Genomic DNA, 19,715 nt, shown 5'->3' with positions numbered 1-19,715 from the left:
GGGGTGCTGTGGCTTAGCTGGTTAGAGCGCCTGTCTAGTAAACAGGAGATCCTGAGTTCAATTCTCAGCAGTGCCTTGCTTTTCTCATTCTTATATAACAAATCATATTCATTAGGTCTTATTCTGAAACAAGCAAAATATAAAAATCTGATTCATCTTACTGTTGAACAGATCATCTTAAACCTTATAAAAACCCAAGTGTGTTCAACCTTATAGCAAAATGAAAAGACATATCTATGAGAAAGATGTAGAATACATTTCTACCTACTTTTGAGCAATATTAATGCATTCATGAAAAAGAATTGTAAAGTATTCAAGAAATGAAATTGGGTTTTATAAGAGTACATGTTTATTAAAAATTTGTATTACTTGTTTAGTGATTGATTATCTTTTCGTGTTTAAGATTACAATACATATCAGGAAGAATTTATAGCAGGAAATGAAGTTGTTATCATCAACAATAAATTATTCATGCATTTTTAACTATAAACATTGGTGTTGTGGCTTAGTGGTTAAAGCGCCTGTCTCGTAAACGGGAAATCCAGAGTTCAAATCTCAGCAACACCTAACTGTTTTCTCCATGCTTTAGGAATAATTTTCATCAAACAAGTGTTGAATACAATTTACGAATAAACATCTGGTTCTATGAACTTTAGAATAAGTTATCTTAAAACGAAATAAAATACTTGGTATTATGAACATTTTTGGAGGAATGCATTGACTGAAATAGGGAAAAAAAATGACAATAGAACAAGAAAGAGCTGAATGAACACTCTATTGGTGAATTCAACTAATCCATTCTTCAGCAAGGTATATTTTAAAATTCTATGAAAAGGGTAAACTTTAAATTAGAGATGTGTTTTTGAATAAGTGAAGCGGCTTCATCAAAGTGTTTGAGTAGAGAAGTGTGTGAACTTAGAAAAGAATATGAAAGTGAAAAAGCAATATTCTCTTGAAGAAGGGTGGGCGGAATTTGCATAATCGTTTTTTGCAAATCTCCGCGAAATGGTAACAAATCTCCGCAAACACGCAGAAATTCCGCGAACACTCGGAATTGCTTGTTTGCGATGCTTTTTTACTGGTCGCAATCGCTGCTTGCGTGCTAGGGGAAACATATCTCACGAACACGCATTTGAGAACGCGAACAAGCAAAAAATTTAGCAAAGTTGCGGACGCGGGCTTTTGGGCAATTTCTTGTTCTCTCTGTAACGCGAAATTACCTAAATTCAGCAAATTCCGTGCAGGGAACCAAATTTACAGCCAAGTCCTACTCTTGAACACCATACAGAAAAGTGTTTCAAAACTAAGATTCAAGGGGGTGCTGTGGCTCACCTGGTTAAAGTGCCTGTCTACTAAACAGGAGATCCTGAGTTCAACTCTCAGCAGTGCCTTGATTTTCTCATTGTTATATAACAAATCATATTCATTAGGTCTTATTCTGAAACAAGTAAAATATAAAAGCCTGATTCATCTTACTGTTGAACAGATAATCTTAAACCTTATAAAACCCAAGTATGTTCAACCTTATAGCATGAATACTGTTATAGCAAAATGAAAAAATAAATATCTATGAGAAAGATGTAGATTACATTTCTAACTACTTTTGAGCAATATTAATGCATTCATGAAAAAGATTTGTAAAGTATTAAAGAAATGAAATTGAGTTTTATAAGAGTACATGTTTATTAAAACATATTAATACTTGTTTAGTGATTGATTATCTTTTCGTGTTTAAGATTACAATACATATCAGGAAGAATTTATAGCAGGAAATGAAGTTGTTATCATCAACAATAAATTATTTATGCATTTTTAACTATTAACATTGGTGCTGTGGCTTAGTGGTTAAAGCGCCTGTCTCGTAAGGAGGAAATCCTGAGTTCAAATCTCAGCAGCACCTAACTGTTTTCTCCATGCTTTAGGAATAATTTTCATCAAACAAGTGTTGAATACAATTTACAAATAAACGTCTGGTTCTATGAACTTTAGAATAAGTTATCTTAAAATGAAATAAAATACTTGGTATTATGAACATTTTTGGAGGAATGCATTGACTGAAATAGGGAAAAAAATGACAAAGAACAAGAAAGAGCTGAATGATCACTCTATTGGTGAATTCAACTAATCCATTCTTCAGCAAGGTATATTTTAAAATTCTATGAATAGGGTAAACTTTAAATTAGAGATGTGTTTTTGAGTAAGTGAAGGGTCTTCATTTAAAGTGTTTGAGTAGAGAAGTGTGTGAACTTAGAAAAGAATATGAAAGTGAAAAAGGAATATTTTCTTGAATAGGGGAGGGCGGAATTTGCATAATAGTTTTTTGCAAATCTCCGCGAAATGGTAACAAATCTCCGCAAACACGTAGAAATTCCACGTACACTCGGAATTGCTTGTTTGCGATGCTTTTTTACTGGTCGCAATCGCTGCTTGCGTGCTAGGGGAAACATATCTCACAACACGCATTTGAGAACGCGAACAAGCAAAATATTTCGCAAAGTTGCGGACGCAGGCTTTTGGGCAATTTCTTGTTCTCTCTGTAAAAAGAAATTACCTAAATTCAACAAATTCCGTGCACGGAACCAAATTTACAGCCAAGTCCTACTCTTGAACACCATACAGAAAAGTGTTTTAAAGCTAAGGTTCAAGGGGGTGCTGTGGCTTAGCTGGTTAGAGCGCCTGTCTATTAAACAGGAGATCCTGAGTTCAATTCTCAGCAGTGCCTTGCTTTTCTCATTCTTATATAACAAATCATATTCATTAGGTCTTATTCTGAAACAAGCAAAATATAAAAATCAGATTCATCTTACTGTTGAACAGATCATCTTAAACCTTATAAAAACCCAAGTGTGTTCAACCTTATAGCAAAATGAAAAGACATATCTATGAGAAAGATGTAGAATACATTTCTACCTACTTTTGAGCAATATTAATGCATTCATGAAAAAGAATTGTAAAGTATTCAAGAAATGAAATTGGGTTTTATAAGAGTACATGTTTATTAAAAAATATTATTACTTGTTTAGTGATTGATTATCTTTTCGTGTTTAAGATTACAATACATATCAGGAAGAATTTATAGCAGGAAATGAAGTTGTTATCATCAACAATAAATTATTCATGCATTTTTAACTATAAACATTGGTGTTGTGGCTTAGTGGTTAAAGCGCCTGTCTCGTAAACGGGAAATCCAGAGTTCAAATCTCAGCAACACCTAACTGTTTTCTCCATGCTTTAGGAATAATTTTCATCAAACAAGTGTTGAATACAATTTACGAATAAACATCTGGTTCTATGAACTTTAGAATAAGTTATCTTAAAACTAAATAAAATACTTGGTATTATGAACATTTTTGGAGGAATGCATTGACTGAAATAGGGAAAAAAAATGACAATAATACAAGAAAGAGCTGAATGAACACTCTATTGGTGAATTCAACTAATCCATTCTTCAGCAAGGTATATTTTAAAATTCTATGAAAAGGGTAAACTTTAAATTAGAGATGTGTTTTTGAATAAGTGAAGCGGCTTCATCTAAAGTGTTTGAGTAGAGAAGTGTGTGAACTTAGAAAAGAATATGAAAGTGAAAAAGCAATATTCTCTTGAAGAAGGGTGGGCGGAATTTGCATAATCGTTTTTTGCAAATCTCCGCGAAATGGTAACAAATCTCCGCAAACACGCAGAAATTCCGCGAACACTCGGAATTGCTTGTTTGCGATGCTTTTTTACTGGTCGCAATCGCTGCTTGCGTGCTAGGGGAAACATATCTCACGAACACGCATTTGAGAACGCGAACAAGCAAAAAATTTAGCAAAGTTGCGGACGCGGGCTTTTGGGCAATTTCTTGTTCTCTCTGTAACGCGAAATTACCTAAATTCAGCAAATTCCGTGCAGGGAACCAAATTTACAGCCAAGTCCTACTCTAGAACACCATACAGAAAAGTGTTTCAAAACTAAGATTCAAGGGGGTGCTGTGGCTCACCTGGTTAAAGTGCCTATCTACTAAACAGGAGATCCTGAGTTCAACTCTCAGCAGTACCTTGATTTTCTCATTGTTATATAACAAATCATATTCATTAGGTCTTATTCTGAAACAAGTAAAATATAAAAGCCTGATTCATCTTACTGTTGAACAGATAATCTTAAACCTTATAAAACCCAAGTATGTTCAACCTTATAGCATGAATACTGTTATAGCACAATGAAAAAATAAATATCTATGAGAAAGATGTAGATTACATTTCTAACTACTTTTGAGCAATATTAATGCATTCATGAAAAAGATTTGTAAAGTATTAAAGAAATGAAATTGAGTTTTATAAGAGTACATGTTTATTAAAACATATTAATACTTGTTTAGTGATTGATTATCTTTTCGTGTTTAAGATTACAATACATATCAGGAAGAATTTATAGCAGGAAATGAAGTTGTTATCATCAACAATAAATTATTTATGCATTTTTAACTATTAACATTGGTGCTGTGGCTTAGTGGTTAAAGCGCCTGTCTCGTAAGGAGGAAATCCTGAGTTCAAATCTCAGCAGCACCTAACTGTTTTCTCCATGCTTTAGGAATAATTTTCATCAAACAAGTGTTGAATACAATTTACAAATAAACGTCTGGTTCTATGAACTTTAGAATAAGTTATCTTAAAATGAAATAAAATACTTGGTATTATGAACATTTTTGGAGGAATGCATTGACTGAAATAGGGAAAAAAATGACAAAGAACAAGAAAGAGCTGAATGATCACTCTATTGGTGAATTCAACTAATCCATTCTTCAGCAAGGTATATTTTAAAATTCTATGAATAGGGTAAACTTTAAATTAGAGATGTGTTTTTGAGTAAGTGAAGGGTCTTCATTTAAAGTGTTTGAGTAGAGAAGTGTGTGAACTTAGAAAAGAATATGAAAGTGAAAAAGGAATATTTTCTTGAATAGGGGAGGGCGGAATTTGCATATTCGTTTTTTGCAAATCTCCGCGAAATGGTAACAAATCTCCGCGAACACGCAGAAATTCCGCGAACACTCGGAATTGCTTGTTTGCGATGCTTTTTTACTGGTCGCAATCGCTGTTTGCGTGCTAGGGGAAAAATATCTCACGAACACGCATTTGAGAACGCGAACAAGCAAAACATTTCGCAAAGTTGCGGACGCAGGCTTTTGGGCAATTTCTTGTTCTCTCTGTAAGGCGAAATTACCTAAATTCCGCAAATTCCGTGCACGGAACCAAATTTACAGCCCAGTCCTACTCTTGAACACCATAAAGAAAAGTGTTTCAAAGTTACAATTCAAGGGGGTGCTGTGGCTTTGCTGGTTAAAGTGCCTGTCTAGTAAACAGGAAGTCCTGAGTTCAACTCTCAGCAGTGCCTTGCTTTTCTCTTTGTTATATAACAAATCATATTCATTAGGTCTTATTCTGAAACAAGTAAAATATAAAAGCCTGATTCATCTTACTGTTGAACAGATAATCTTAAACCCTATAAAAACCCAAGTATGTTCAACCTTATAGCATGAATACTGTTATAGCAAAATGAAAAAAGACATATCTATGAGAAAGATGTAGAATACATTTCTACCTACTTTTGAGCAATATTAATGCATTCATAAAAAAGAATTGTAAAGTATTCAAGAAATGAAATTGGGTTTTATAAGAGTACATGTTTATTAAAACATATTAATACTTGTTTAGTGATTGATTATCTTTTCGTGTTTAAGATTACAATACATATCAGGAAGAATTTATAGCAGGAAATGAAGTTGTTATCATCAACAATAAATTATTTATGCATTTTTAACTATTAACATTGGTGCTGTGGCTTAGTGGTTAAAGCGCCTGTCTCGTAAGGAGGAAATCCTGAGTTCAAATCTCAGCAGCACCTAACTGTTTTCTCCATGCTTTAGGAATGATTTTCTACAAACAAGTGTTGAATACAATTTACGAGTAAACGTCTAGTTCTATGAACTTTAGAATAAATTATCTAAAAATGAAATAAAATACTTGGTATTATGAACATTTTTGGAGGAATGCATTGACTGAAATAGGGAAAAAAATGACAAAGAACAAGAAAGAGCTGAATGATCACTCTATTGGTGAATTCAACTAATCCATTCTTCAGCAAGGTATATTTTAAAATTCTATGAATAGGGTAAACTTTAAATTAGAGATGTGTTTTTGAATAAGTGAAGCGTCTTTATCTAAAGTGTTTGAGTAGAGAAGTGTTTGAACTTAGAAAAGAATATGAAAGTGAAAAAGCAATATTCTCTTGAATAGGGGTGGGCGGAATTTGCATAATCGCTTTATGCAAATCTCCGTGACATGGTAACAAATCTCCGCAAACACGCAGAAATTCCGCGAACACTCGGAATTGCTTGTTCACGATGCTTTTTTACTGGTCGCAATCGCTGTTTGCGTGCTAGGGGTAAAATATCTCACGAACACGCATTTGAGAACGCGAACAAGCAAAAAATTTCGCAAAATTGCGGACGCAGGCTTTTGGGCAATTTCTTATTCTCTCTGTAACGCGAAATTACCTAAATTCCACAAATTCCGGGCACGGAACCAAATTTACAGCCCAGTCCTACTCTTGTACACCATAAAGAAAAGTGTTTCAAAATTAAGATTCAAGGGTGTTCTGTGGCATAGCTGCTTAAAGTGCCTGTCTAGTAAACAGGAGATCCTGAGTTCAACTCTCAGCAGCGCCTTGCTTTACTCATTGTTATATAACAAATCATATTCATTAGGTCTTATTCTGAAACAAGTAAAATATAAAAGTCTGATACTCCTTACTGTTGAACAGATCATCTTAAATCTCATAAACACCCAAGTATGTTAAACCTTAAAGCATGAATACTGTTATAGGAAAAAGAAATATCTATGAGAAAGATGTAGATTACATTTCTACCTACTTCTGAGCAATATTAATGCATTCATGAAAAAGAATTGTACAGATTTTTGTAGGAATGCATTGACTGAAATAGGGAAAAGAAAATGACAAAGAACAAGATAGAGCTGAATGATCACTCTATTCAACTAATCCATTCTTCAGCAAGGTATATTTTAAAATTCTATGGATAGGGTAAACTTTAAATTAGAGAGGTGTTTTTGAATAAGTGAAGCGTCTTCATCTAAAGTGTTTGAGTAGAGAACTGTGTGAACTTAAAAAAGAATATGAAAGTGAAAAAGCAATATTCTCTTGAACACCATAAAGAAAAGTGTCTCAAAATTAAGACTCAAGGGGGTGCTGTGGCTCAGCTCGTTAATAAATTCATGTATTTAGACTTTATTAAAACAGTACATAAATGCAATAAATATACTTTTCCCATCCCATACCGACTTATTCTTCATTCAACCTTCTCAAAATCATCTCACCTGCTTGACTCTTCCCCATTCACTTGGTGACCTCCTTCTTCTCCACATTCTCACCTTCACTTGCCCTCCAAGCATCCTCTGTTGAATTTCCTTCATTGCCTCCCGCGCCCCACTTTTAGTCACCCGTTTATCGTTCTCCCCCCGAGGGACGGATCTGCCCCTATGTGACTCACCACCCCTCCAAAGTACCACCAACCAGGGAAACCCCCGCAGGGCGGTTCCCTGCCCCACTCCCCCAGTTCCTGGGCACCTTTCGCCTCCTGTCAGTCGACCTTGTGGCACCCAGTGGACCACCAATCCACCACCCAAACTTGTGTCCTGAATAAATTACTATTGTTGGGACCATCGTTGGTCGCGAAAGGTGCCAAACCTACGCAGTACCACGTGTTCCCCCACTTCCTGTGGACCTAACGCTTCCACACTCTGTGGCAACCCAGTGGATGACCATCACCACTTTAACGTGCGTCCCGTACAACCATTAACATTTACGGGCCAATTCTCTTCAGAAAAAATGCCCCCCATCGCGGTGAACGACCATCCACCAATGGGGCCTGCGCCTCGTGTAAACAAGTAACACTTTCGGGCCAATGCTCGTCCGGGAAAGGTGGACCCATTGCGGTGAACGACCATTCACCACCTTTAATAGCCTCCCGTGTAAACAAGTAACAATTTGGGCCAATCCTTGTCTGTGACAGGTGCCACCATCGCGGTGAACGACCTTCCACCACCTGTACCTGCACCCGAGTAACAAGTAAAATTGTGTCGGGCCAATCCTTGACCATGGATGGTGCCTCCCTTCGCGGAGAACGACCATCCACCACCCAAACCTGCGTCTCGTGTAAATCAATCAATCAATCAATCAATCGGAGTACTTGTAAAGTGCGCTACTTACCCGTGAGGGTCTCAAGGCGCTGAGGGGAGGGGGTGCCGCTACTGCTCGAAGAGCCAGGTCTTGAGGTGTCTTCTGAAGGCGAGTAGGTCTTGGGTCTGCCGTAGGTGGGTAGGGAGGGTGTTACAGGTCTTGGCGGTGTGGTAGGAGAAGGATCTGCCACCGAAGGTTGTTCGTTGGATGTGGGGGACAGCGGCGAGGCTGGCGGAGCGAGGCTGGTGGAGCGGAGCTGGCGGGTGGGGGTGTAGAAGCTGAGTCTGCTGTTCAGGTAGGCTGGTCCGGCGTTGTGGAGTGCTTTGTGTGCTTGGGTGAGGAGCTTGAAGGTGATCCTCTTGTCGATGGGGAGCCGGTGTAGGTCTCTCAGGTCGGGGGTGATGTGGCTGTGGCGGGGGACGTTGACGATCAGTCGGGCGGAGGCGTTTTGGATGCACTGTAGTCATCGTAGGTGTTTGGATGGGATTCCTGCGTAGAATGCGTTGTCATAGTCCAGTCTGCTGCTGGCGAGGGCCTATTTCACCGTTCTTCTTGTTTCGGTTGGGATCCACATGTAGATCCTTCTGAGCATGCGGAGGGTGTTGTAGCAGGAGGAGGAGACGGCGGTGACCTGTTAAGACATGGAGAGGGAGGAGTAGAGGATGAATCCAAGGTTGCGTGAATGGTCGGTGGGTGTCGGTGCTGTTCCCAGTGTGGTCGGCCACCAGGAGTCATCCCAGGCTAAGGGGGTGGGTCCGAGGATGAGTACCTCTGTCTTGTCCGAATTCAGCTTCAGACAGCTGTTCCTCATCCAGTCGGCGACGGCCTTCATTCCCTCGTGGAGGTTGGTTTTGGCGGTGTGCGGGTCCTTTGTGAGGGAGCGGATGACCTGGGTGTCGTCGGCGTAGGAGATGATGTTGAGGTCGTGCCACTTGTGTGAGGGGGGCCATGTAGACGTTGAACAGTGTTGGGCAATCGTTCCAAATCCATCCGATAAAATCCCTAGTCCAGTACCGATCATCACAGAACACCTTGCTGTACTCCCATCGTCATCAGCCTTCAACCTCCTCCCCCCACAAAGGGCCCTCCAGACACCACCACTGTGACCGCCCCCAGTCCAACGTCCAGCCTTCGCATGAGACCTATAATGACCAGCATAACTGACATTCTACCTTCCAAATTTGGAAAAAAACAAATTCCTCCAGCCGTAGGCCTTCCCTCTCTTGCCACCAATCACTGCTGTCTCATGCCCTCTCCCTACTTCCCCCTGATCCTTCGACACCCGCTCTCCTCTCCCCCGAAAACTGCTACCAACTCAAACACGCCAGTCACTAAAGAGCTTGTCTCCACCGCCACCTTCCCCTTGTCTGCCGCTCCACATTGAACATAGCATCCTGTCTCCAGGGTTTTTCACCACCCTACTCCCAGTTCCACTAACCCTTGAAGTATAACAGATTGTCAGTATCTTTACGACACTAGCACTGTGTGCCGGCTCCCTGTGTCATACCTTCTCAACCTTTCCCGCACATACCCTAACTCACACGCCTACCATATCCCGCAGTTCACCCCGCTTAAAAAAGCCCTCACTCCGGTGCAGCAAAGCTGCACCAGCCATGCCTGGACGTCTGCAGTCTGTCTCCCTGGTACCTCGTCCCTGGGTACCCTTCGCGTAGCTCTCCTGACCCTTTATTCGCTGCCGTAGGCCTCCCCTTCCATTCCAACCCCTGGCTCGAGTGCCCCCCCACCCTCAGAGAAACTGCGTCACGAAGCCACAAACCCCCCCCCCCTTTTCAAACATCACCCTATACTACCCATGAGACCACCCTGGACCCAACTGTAGCTTACGGCGCCAAAGCCCCCCTCAGCAGGAGCCCGTCCCTCCCCTGGAGCATAAGTTCCACATCCAATGCACCCTCTTGGCCTCAGTGGCTGCGCCCACCAAAAGAGCACAGCCATCCATCAAGCCATCCTCCGGCCTGGTCGCCCCCCTGCTCCTCTCCTGCCACTGCAGCCCTGCTTACCTGCTTCCTGCTGACAGAGTTCCGACGCCGCCAGCAGCGCCCCAGCCGCCGCTGGGCCGCCCGCTCTGCCGGTCCCGTTCCCGCGCCTCCTGCCTGCGGCCCCGCCCCCCCGCCACACAACTGGTTAACCCCTTCCCGCCTCCCAGCGGACCCGCCCTCCCTGCTCCCCTCTTATGACGCCCCCTCAGCGACCGCGCGCAGCGGGAGCACCAAATGAGCGCCGAAGGTGCGCCAAAGGTAAGCCCGTCTGCGCGCGTCTGCGCCTGGACCGCGCCCAGCGCCAGGACCCCTGGCCCCCGCAGACCCCAGCCCACCCGCCGGACGTACGACGCCGCCACCCTCAACGCCGGCCGAACCCCTGGATGCTACCGAGCCACCCCGAGACGCACCCACGGACCCTTCATCTGCCAGGCCTGCAAGTTCTCCTGCACCCGGACCTGCACTGCACCAGCACCCACCAAGCCGAACTCCAGCAGCAGCCACCTGAAGTGCATCCTGCTCAACACCCGCTCCGTCCACAGACACGCCGTCGAGCTCTGGAACCTGCTCGACACCACAGCCCCCGACGTCGCCTTCCTCACGGAAACCTGGATGAACGCCTCCTCAGCACCCGACATCGCCATCGCCATCCCCAACGGCTACAAGATCATCCGGAGAGACCGCGCCAACCAGACGGGAGGAGGCATCGCCATCATTCACAGGAACACCATCCGCATCACGACCAACACCGACGACACCATCGCACCCGCCGAACACCTGCACTTCCAGATCCACGTCAACCCCAAGACCACCCTCAGAGGCACCCTCATCTACAGACCCCCGGGACCACGCACACAATTCAGCGAGGACATCGCCGACTTCATCAGCCCGCTCGCCCTCCCCTCAGCCGACTACATCCTCCTCGGGGACCTCAATTTCCACCTGGAGAACAACGACGACCGCAACACCACCACCGTGCTGGAAAACCTCGCAAACCTGGGACTCAAGCAACTGGTGACGACCCCCACCCACCTCCCCGGACACACACTCGACGCCGTCTTCTCATCCAGCAAAGACATCGCCTTCAGCCACGCCACAGGACTCCACTGGACGGACCACAGCTGCGTCCACTTCACCTTCAGAAGAACGACGACCCACCACCACCAGCAACAGGTTGCCCGAAGAAGCTGGAACAAGATCACAACCGACCAGCTCGCCGCTTCCCTGAGTCAGCACCCTCCCGCCAGCTCAGCGAACCCCAGCCAGGCCGCCGACAACCTCACGAAGTGGATCAGCAACTGCGCGGACGAACTCGCCCCTCTGAGGCCCCCGCCCAGCAGACACGGCAGCAAGAAAGCCCCATGGTTCACCGACGAACTCAAGAACTCCAAGAAGAACTGCCGAGCACTCGAGAAAGTCTGGAGAAGGGAACCAACACCGGACAACATGACCACCCTCAAGCTTGCCACCCGGAAGCACCACCAACTGATCCGCGCCACCAAGAAAACTGCATTCAAGGACCGACTGGACAACAACGCACACAACTGCAAGGAACTCTTCAACATCGTGAAAGAGCTCTCCAACCCCAACACCGGAAACAACAACATCACCCCATCGCAAGACCTTTGCAACTCCCTCGCCTCCTACTTCCACAACAAGATCGCGGACATACACAACAGCTTCAGCAGTCAACCATCGCACACAACGACGGCAGCAACGCCGCCCACCACCACCCTCCGCGCCTGGACCCCGATCAGCACCGACGACACCGCCCGCATGATGAACTCCATCCACTCCGGATCTCCGACCGACCCCTGCCCTCACCACGTCTTCAACAAGGCCGACGCTGTCATCGCACCCCACCTGCGGGACATCATCAACACCTCCTTCGACACCGCCACCTTCCCGGAGAGCTGGAAGCACGCCAAACTCAGCGCTCTGCTAAAGAAAACAACAGCGGACCCCAGCGAACTCAAGAACTACCGCCCCATCTCGCTCCTCCCGTTTCCAGCTAAAGTCATCGAGAAGACCGTCAACAAACAGCTGGCCGCCTTCCTCGAGACGAATGGATCCCTCGACCCCTCACAGTCTGGCTTCCGAGCCAACCACAGCACCGAGACCGCCCTCATCGCTGCCACCGATGACATCCGAGCCCTGATGGACAACGGGGAAACAGCGGCCCTCATCCTCCTGGACCTCTCCGCGGCATTCGACACTGTCTGCCACCGCACCCTAGTGCAGCGTCTCAGCAACATCGGAATTCAGGAGAAGGCACTGGAATGGATCGTCTCCTTCCTCGACGGAAGAACACAGAGAGTCCGTCTACCACCGTACAAGTCAGAGGCCACCAAAGTCATCTGCGGCGTCCCTCAAGGATCCTCGCTGAGCCCCACCCTCTTCAACGTCTACATGAGCCCCCTCGCGCCCATCGCACGCCAACACAACCTGAACATCATCTCCTACGCCGATGACACCCAGCTGATCCTCTCACTGACCAACGACCCCGCCGCTTCCAGAGCCAACCTTCACGAAGGGATGAAAGATGTAGCCGAGTGGATGATGACCAGCCGCCTGAAACTGAACTCAGACAAGACGGAAGTCCTCATCCTGGGCTCCTCGCCCTCCGCCTGGGACGACTCCTGGTGGCCCCCCGCCCTGGGCACCGCACCCACACCGACAGACCACGCACGCAACCTGGGCTTCATCCTGGACTCCTCCCTCTCCATGACCAGACAAGTCAACGCCGTCTCCTCGTCATGCTTCAACATCCTGCGCATGCTACGAAAGATCTTCCGGTGGATCCCCACCGAGACCAGGAAGACGGTCACCCAGGCCCTTGTCACCAGCCGACTGGACTACGGCAACGCCCTCTACGCCGGAACCACCGCCAAGCTCCAGAAGAGACTCCAGCGGATCCAGAACGCCTCGGCCAGACTCATCCTCGACATCCCCCGATGCAGCCACATCTCCGGACATCTGAGAGACCTGCACTGGCTCCCCGTCAACAAGAGAATCACCTTCCGTCTCCTCACCCACGCACACAAAGCCCTACACGACCAAGGCCCGAGCTACCTCAACAACCGCATCAACTTCTACGCTCCCAAACGCCACCTCCGATCAGCCAGCCACGCCCTCGCCGCCGTCCCCCGCATCCGAAGAACGACAACAGGAGGAAGGTCCTTCTCCCACCTGGCCGCCAAGACCTGGAACTCCCGACCGACCGACCTGCGCCTGACCCAAGACCACCTTTCCTTCAGGAAGAAGCTCAAGACCTGGCTGTTCGAGCAGTAGCAGCACCCCCCCCCCCCAAGCGCCTTGAGACCCTCCGGGTAAGTAGTGCGCTCTATAAATGTCCATGATTGATTGATTGATTGAGCCCGTGCCGTGCAATTGGTAAGCCAACCTCGTCCCCGAGGCACACACCCCCCCTCGGGGTTAGGCGAACACGACCATGTTCCCCCTTAAAGGAGCTGCACATACATGACGGCAACGTCTCTAAGTGACCCAGTTCCCCATGCTCCGCCGGCCCTTGCCATAGTCAGCCTACATCAGATCACCTGCCTCTCTAGACCCTTGTAGACTCGACTCCATACTTGACTCCCCTCCATATAACCTCCTATGTCAGCGCTGTTGTCACGGCTTCTTCTGAGACATCGAGTGCCATGGACAAATGGCCTCCAGCTAACCGGAACGGACCTCCTGGCCCAACACGGCCACCCCCGTTTTGCCATGGTGACCCAGTTTGCCCCCCAACGGGTGTATGACTCTATCCGGCACTGGATTTGTCGGTCTCCCTTGTCCCAGAAGGGACCTGCCTGTCACATATCCCAATGAAAACCCCGCACCCCCCAGATCAGACTTCTCTGCCCCTCCTCTACTACGTAAGTGAACCCTTCATCATGCCGCCAAAGTCGCTAACACACCCCAGCTGCGGGTAGAGTCTGCAAATTGCGTTGGCGCTTGAACTTACTTCTGACCGGACTATTACATGTCTTGGTCCCGGTGAAACCCCCTCCCATTCCGTGCCATTCCACCGTTGTCCATGGCTGCTGCAGGGGCAAGTGCCCGGCCCCTGCTCCCCACATCACCATAAGCCATCCCACTGTTTCTGAGACCAATGACCATTGTGTGCCAACTGGCACCCCCGGCCCCATATGTCACTCTCTTCCCACATAACAGCAAATGATCAGTGACCCATTGAGTACTCTCTCCTGTCCCCTGGGCACCACAATGTCCATTTGGACCCATGCCTCCGCCCAATTCCTCACATACCCCAGCTGAAACTCTTTCATTCGCCCAGCGTCCCCCGTCCCAAGGCCTCCGCCTTCGTTCTGTACCTGAGTGTCCTTCCGAGACCTCCTCCTCCGACTGGGAGTTACCGTTCACCCGCTTTCTTTCGTGCTCAGCACTGACTGTGGCCGCCCTTGACTCCTGTAAGAAACAACGAGAAGAGTCTGGTTACCTAAACTCCCCCAACCCCCCTTCACTACCCCCTTCAGCATCATCCCCTTGGGCACTTCATCCTCCAGACACCAATCTCTTCCCCGTCACACACCTTCGCAGTCCTCCAACTTCGTCCCTCAACATCAATGCCAACAAATCCCGCAGGTCACCCACCAACAGGCACACCATCATCCACAACTGCATTCATAACTTGTGTAAGATTCTTAATATTGTAATGTGCGCTGCGCGATCCCTCATCAGTGTACAGGCCGCCACTGACCCCCCTACTGCTTCGGGCCAGCGTCTCGAGGCCGTTGTGCTCCTCGGCGGTGGTGCCCCCATTCTGCCTGCCCCAATCGCCGGTCCTGGCTCCCCCTTCCAACAGGTTGCGCCAACCTGGTGGGTCCCAAGCACCACCGAGCCGTGTTTGCAGTCCCTCAACCTTAATCTGAAAGACCGACTAGCAGCTGAAAAAAGCCCTCAGGGCCCCTGAAGCCCCCCTCCCCTAGACTTACTGCGCTGGTCAAAAAAGACAGGGGGCCACACCCTCTCACCACAGGGAAACCGCCGCCTGCCCGAGCCGCAGCCCCTGTGCATGGCACTAACCCCTCCAAGCTGGACCCACGAACCAGAGAAACAGAAGGGGGAAGGGGGCTGCTGACCCCCCTCTGCCAACACCCGGTGCGATAGATAGATAGAGTGAGGGTGATAGATAGATAGAGAGAGGGTGATTGATAGATGTGTGTGGTTGTGTGTATGTGTGTGTGGGTGTGTGTGTGTGGTTGTATGTGTGTGTGGTTGTGTGTGGTTGTGTGTGTGGTTGTGTGTGGTTGTGTGTGGTTGGGTGTGATTGTGTGTGTATGGTTGTGTGTGTGTAAGGTTGCATGTGCGGCTGTCTGTGTGTGTTTGTGGTTGTGTGTGTGGTTGGGTGTGGTTGTGTGTGTGTGTGGTTGGGTGTATTGTTGTGGTTGTGTGTGTGGTTGTGTGTGTGGTTGAGTGTGTGGTTGAGTGTGTGGTTGTGTGTGTGGTTGTGTGTGTAGTTGTGTGTGTGTGTGGTTGTGTGTGTGGTTGTGTGTGTGGTTGTGTGTGCGATTGTGTGTGTGTGTGTGGTTGTGTGTGTGTGGTTGTATGTGTGTGGTTGTATGTGTGTGGTTGTATGTGTGTGTGGTTGTATGTGTGTGTGCGTGGTTGTATGTATGTGTGTGTGCGGTTACAGAAGGATGTATGTGGAAGAGAGCAGCAGATCAGCACAGCAGAAGAGAACAGGGAGTTAAAGAAGGAGGCGGTGGAAGAGAGCAGCAGATCAGCACAGGAGAAGAGAACAGGGAGTTAGAGGATGAGGCGGTGGAAGGGAACAGCAGATCAGCACGGGAGAAGAGAACAGGATGTTAAAGAAGGAGGTGGGTGGAAGAGAGCAGCAGATTAGCACAGAAGAAGAGAACAGGGAGTTAAATAAGGAGGTGGGGTTAAAGAGAGATGCAGAACAGCATGGGAGAAGAGAACAGGGAGATAGAGAAGGAGGCGGGTTGAAGAGAGCAGCAGATCAGCTCTGGACCAGAGAAGTGAACTGGGAGTTAGGGAAGGAGGTGGGTGGAAGAGAGCAGCATAACAGCACAGGAGAAGAGAACATAGAGTTAAAGAAGGAGGCGGGTGGAAGAGAGCAGCAGATCACCACAGAAGAAGAGAACAGGGAGTTAGAGAAAGAGGCGAGTGCAAGAGAACAGCAGATCAGCACAGGAGAAGAAAACAGGGAGTTAAAGAAGGAGGCGGGTTGGAAGAGAGCAGCAGATCAGCACAGGAGAAGAGAAGAGAACAGGGAGTTAGAGAAGGAGGCAGGGTGGAAGAGAGCAGCAGATCAGCATGGGAGAAGAGAAGAGAACAGGGAGTTAGAGAAGGAGATGGGTGGAACAGAGGAACAGATCAGCACAGCAGAAGAGAACAGGGAGTTAGAGAAAGAGGCGAGTGGAAGAGAACAGCAGATTAGCACAGGAGAAGAAAACAAGGAGTTAAAGAAGGAGGCGTGTTGGAAGAGAGCAGCAGATCAGCACAGGAGATGAGAAGAGAACAGGGAGTTAGAGAACGAGGCAGGGTGGAAGAGAGCAGCAGATCAGCACGGGAGAAGAGAAGAGAACAGGGAGTTAGAGAAGGAGGTGGGTCGAAAAAGACAGGGGGCCACACCCTCTCCCCGCAGGGAAACCGCAGCCTGCCGAGCCGCAGCCCCTGTGCATGGCCCTAACCCCTCCAAGCTGGACCCACGAACCAGAGAAACAGAAGGGGGAAGGGGGCTGCTGACCCCCCCCTCTGCCAACACCCGGTGCTCACCCCTCACTCCACGGGAACCGCCCGGCACCCCACCCACGGGGTGTGTGTCCTCTTGTGAGGGGACCCCACATTCCTGCAATGACTGGATAGGCCCCTTATCCGGGGCTCCTGGCCAAGGTCCCATGAAAACAAGCATTTGCAATGCAATAGGTCTCGCATTAGGAAAGTTTGAGCTATTGGTCTTGTAAATGACACATTTTTTATTTATGTGTTGGTTTTAAAAATAGCGAAATTAATAGCTTTGTCATTTACAATGCCAATACTTTTATCTTTTGCAAATGTGACACCTATAGCATTTGTAATGCAACATGTTTTGTATTTACGTGACTTAGATGTATTGATATTACAAATAATAATGGCTTTTAATTTTTTTAATAATTAATACTTAAATAAAAGTTATTGAAATTTAAAATGGCAATAGCTTAAACTTTTGTAAATAACTTTTGTGAAGATTATGTTTAGTGTATTTTATTGTGACGAAAATCCAAGAACAGAAGTGAAATATTAACATCTTTTTGTGACATTTGTAATAAAGCTTGAAACATTGAGAAAACATATTTGAACCAGTTGTTGTTGAATGGTTGCACAGATTGATACTGTGGTGGTGCTGAGTGATGTTGTGGTGGCGACGAGTGAGGCTGTGGTGTTCAGTGATGCTGTGGTAGTGCATAGTGATGTTATGGTACCCTTGAGTGATGCTGTGGTGCCCCTGAGTGATGCTGTGGTGCCCCTGAGTGAATCTGTGGTGGTGCCGTAGATAGAGTGAGGGCGATAGATGGATAGAGTGAGGGCGAAAGATAGATAGAGTGAGGGCGATAGATAGATAGAGTGAGGGTGATATATAGAGTGAGAGCGATAGATAGAGTGAGGGCGATAGATAAATAGAGTGAGGGCGATAGATAGAGTGAGGGCGATAGATAGATAGAGTGAGGGCGATAGATAGATAGAGTGAGGGCGATAGATAGATAGAGTGAGGGTGATAGATAGATGTGTGTGGTTGTGTGTGTGTGTGTGGTTCTGTGTGTGTGGTTGTATGTGTTTGTGGTTGGGTGTGGTTGTGGCTGTGGTTGTGTGTGTGGTTGTGTGTGTGGTTGTGTGTGGTTGTGTGTGGTTGGGTGTGGTTGTGTGTGTGTATGGTTGTGTGTGTGTAAGGTTGTATGTGTGGCTGTCTGTGTGTGTTTGTGGTTGTGTGTGTGGTTGGGTGTGGTTGTGTGTGTGTGTGTGGTTGGGTGTATTGTTGTGGTTGTGCGTGTGGTTGTGTGTGTGGTTGAGTGTGTGGTTGAGTGTGTGGTTGAGTGTGTGGTTGAGTGTGTGGTTGTGTGTGTGGTTGTGTGTGTGATTGTGTGTGTGGTTGTGTGTGTGTGTGTGGTTGTGTGTGTGGTTGTGTGTGTGGTTGTGTGTGCGATTGTGTGTGTGTGTGGTTGTAAGTGTGTGGTTGTATGTGTGGTTGTATTTGTGTGGTTGTATGTGTGTGTGTGTGCGTGGTTGTATGTGTGTGTACGTGGTTGTATGTATGTGTGTGTGCGGTTACAGAAGGATGTATGTGGAAGAGAGCAGCAGATCAGCACAGCAGAAGAGAACAGGGAGTTAAAGAAGGAGGCGGGTGGAAGAGAGCAGCAGATCAGCACAGGAGAAGAGAACAGGGAGTTAGAGGATGAGGCGGTGGAAGGGAACAGCAGATCAGCACGGGAGAAGAGAACAGGATGTTAAAGAAGGAGGTGGGTGGAAGAGAGCAGCAGATTAGCACAGAAGAAGAGAACAGGGAGTTAAATAAGGAGGTGGGGTTGAAGAGAGCAGCAGAACAGCATGGGAGAAGAGAACAGGGAGATAGAGAAGGAGGCGGGTTGAAGAGAGCAGCAGATCAGCTCTGGACCAGAGAAGTGAACTGGGAGTTAGGGAAGGAGGTGGGTGGAAGAGAGCAGCATAACAGCACAGCAGAAGAGAACATAGAGTTAAAGAAGGAGGCGGGCGGAAGAGAGCAGCAGATCACCACAGAAGAAGAGAACAGGGAGTTAGAGAAAGAGGCGAGTGGAAGAGAACAGCAGATCAGCACAGGAGAAGAAAACAGGGAGTTAAAGAAGGAGGCGGGTTGGAAGAGAGAAGCAGATCAGCACAGGAGAAGAGAAGAGGGAGTTAGAGAAAGAGGCGAGTGGAAGAGAACAGCAGATTAGCACAGGAGAAGAAAACAAGGAGTTAAAGAAGGAGGCGTGTTGGAAGAGAGCAGCAGATCAGCACAGGAGATGAGAAGAGAACAGGGAGTTAGAGAACGAGGCAGGGTGGAAGAGAGCAGCAGATCAGCACGGGAGAAGAGAAGAGAACAGGGAGTTAGAGAAGGAGGTGGGTCGAAAAAGACAGGGGGCCACACCTTCTCCCCGCAGGGAAACCGCAGCCTGCCGAGCCGCAGCCCCTGTGCATGGCCCTAACCCCTCCAAGCTGGACCCACGAACCAGAGAAACAGAAGGGGGAAGGGGGCTGCTGACCCCCCCTCTGCCAACACCCGGTGCTCACCCCTCACTCCACGGGAACCCCCCGGCACCCCACCCACGGGGTGTGTGTCCTCTTGTGAGGGGACCCCACATTCCTGCAATGACTGGATAGGCCCCTTATCCGGGGCTCCTGGCCAAGGTCCCATGAAAACAAGCATTTGCAATGCAATAGGTCTCACATTAGGAAAGTTTGAGCTATTGGTCTTGTAAATGACACATTTTTTATTTATGT

General features: G+C 47.3%; 1 protein-coding gene and 8 non-coding genes across 13 annotated transcripts in view; 8 read left to right on the top strand and 1 right to left on the bottom strand.

Moving 5' to 3' along the window:
* LOC144798677 (T-complex protein 1 subunit theta-like) overlaps positions 1 to 19,715 on the bottom strand; it is a 338,982-nt gene that overhangs the window by 126,700 nt on the left and 192,567 nt on the right. Inside the window, exon 2 of one of the 5 annotated variants that reach the window (XM_078669662.1) lies at positions 14,570 to 14,663. The exons of 3 other annotated variants lie outside the window; for them this stretch is intronic. The gene's annotated coding sequence lies outside the window, so the exon portion shown is untranslated. Of the gene's footprint in view, positions 1 to 1,332; positions 1,404 to 14,569; positions 14,664 to 19,715 lie in introns of those variants that run through there. One more of the 5 variants, XM_078669664.1, reaches the window with a different exon arrangement.
* Positions 3 to 76, top strand: TRNAT-AGU (transfer RNA threonine (anticodon AGU)). The gene has a single exon. It is a non-coding gene; the product is annotated as a tRNA-Thr (tRNA).
* Positions 495 to 567, top strand: TRNAT-CGU (transfer RNA threonine (anticodon CGU)). Its single transcript has one exon. It is a non-coding gene; the product is annotated as a tRNA-Thr (tRNA).
* TRNAS-ACU (transfer RNA serine (anticodon ACU)) lies at positions 1,318 to 1,391 on the top strand. The gene has a single exon. It is a non-coding gene; the product is annotated as a tRNA-Ser (tRNA).
* TRNAT-CGU (transfer RNA threonine (anticodon CGU)) lies at positions 1,828 to 1,900 on the top strand. Its single transcript has one exon. It is a non-coding gene; the product is annotated as a tRNA-Thr (tRNA).
* On the top strand, positions 2,649 to 2,722 carry TRNAN-AUU (transfer RNA asparagine (anticodon AUU)). The gene has a single exon. It is a non-coding gene; the product is annotated as a tRNA-Asn (tRNA).
* On the top strand, positions 3,141 to 3,213 carry TRNAT-CGU (transfer RNA threonine (anticodon CGU)). Its single transcript has one exon. It is a non-coding gene; the product is annotated as a tRNA-Thr (tRNA).
* TRNAT-CGU (transfer RNA threonine (anticodon CGU)) lies at positions 4,475 to 4,547 on the top strand. The gene has a single exon. It is a non-coding gene; the product is annotated as a tRNA-Thr (tRNA).
* TRNAT-CGU (transfer RNA threonine (anticodon CGU)) lies at positions 5,808 to 5,880 on the top strand. Its single transcript has one exon. It is a non-coding gene; the product is annotated as a tRNA-Thr (tRNA).

Source organism: Lissotriton helveticus, chromosome 12, assembly GCF_964261635.1.
Source record: "Lissotriton helveticus chromosome 12, aLisHel1.1, whole genome shotgun sequence".
Lineage (NCBI taxonomy): Eukaryota > Metazoa > Chordata > Amphibia > Caudata > Salamandridae > Lissotriton > Lissotriton helveticus.
This window is presented reverse-complemented; position numbering and strand designations above follow the sequence as displayed.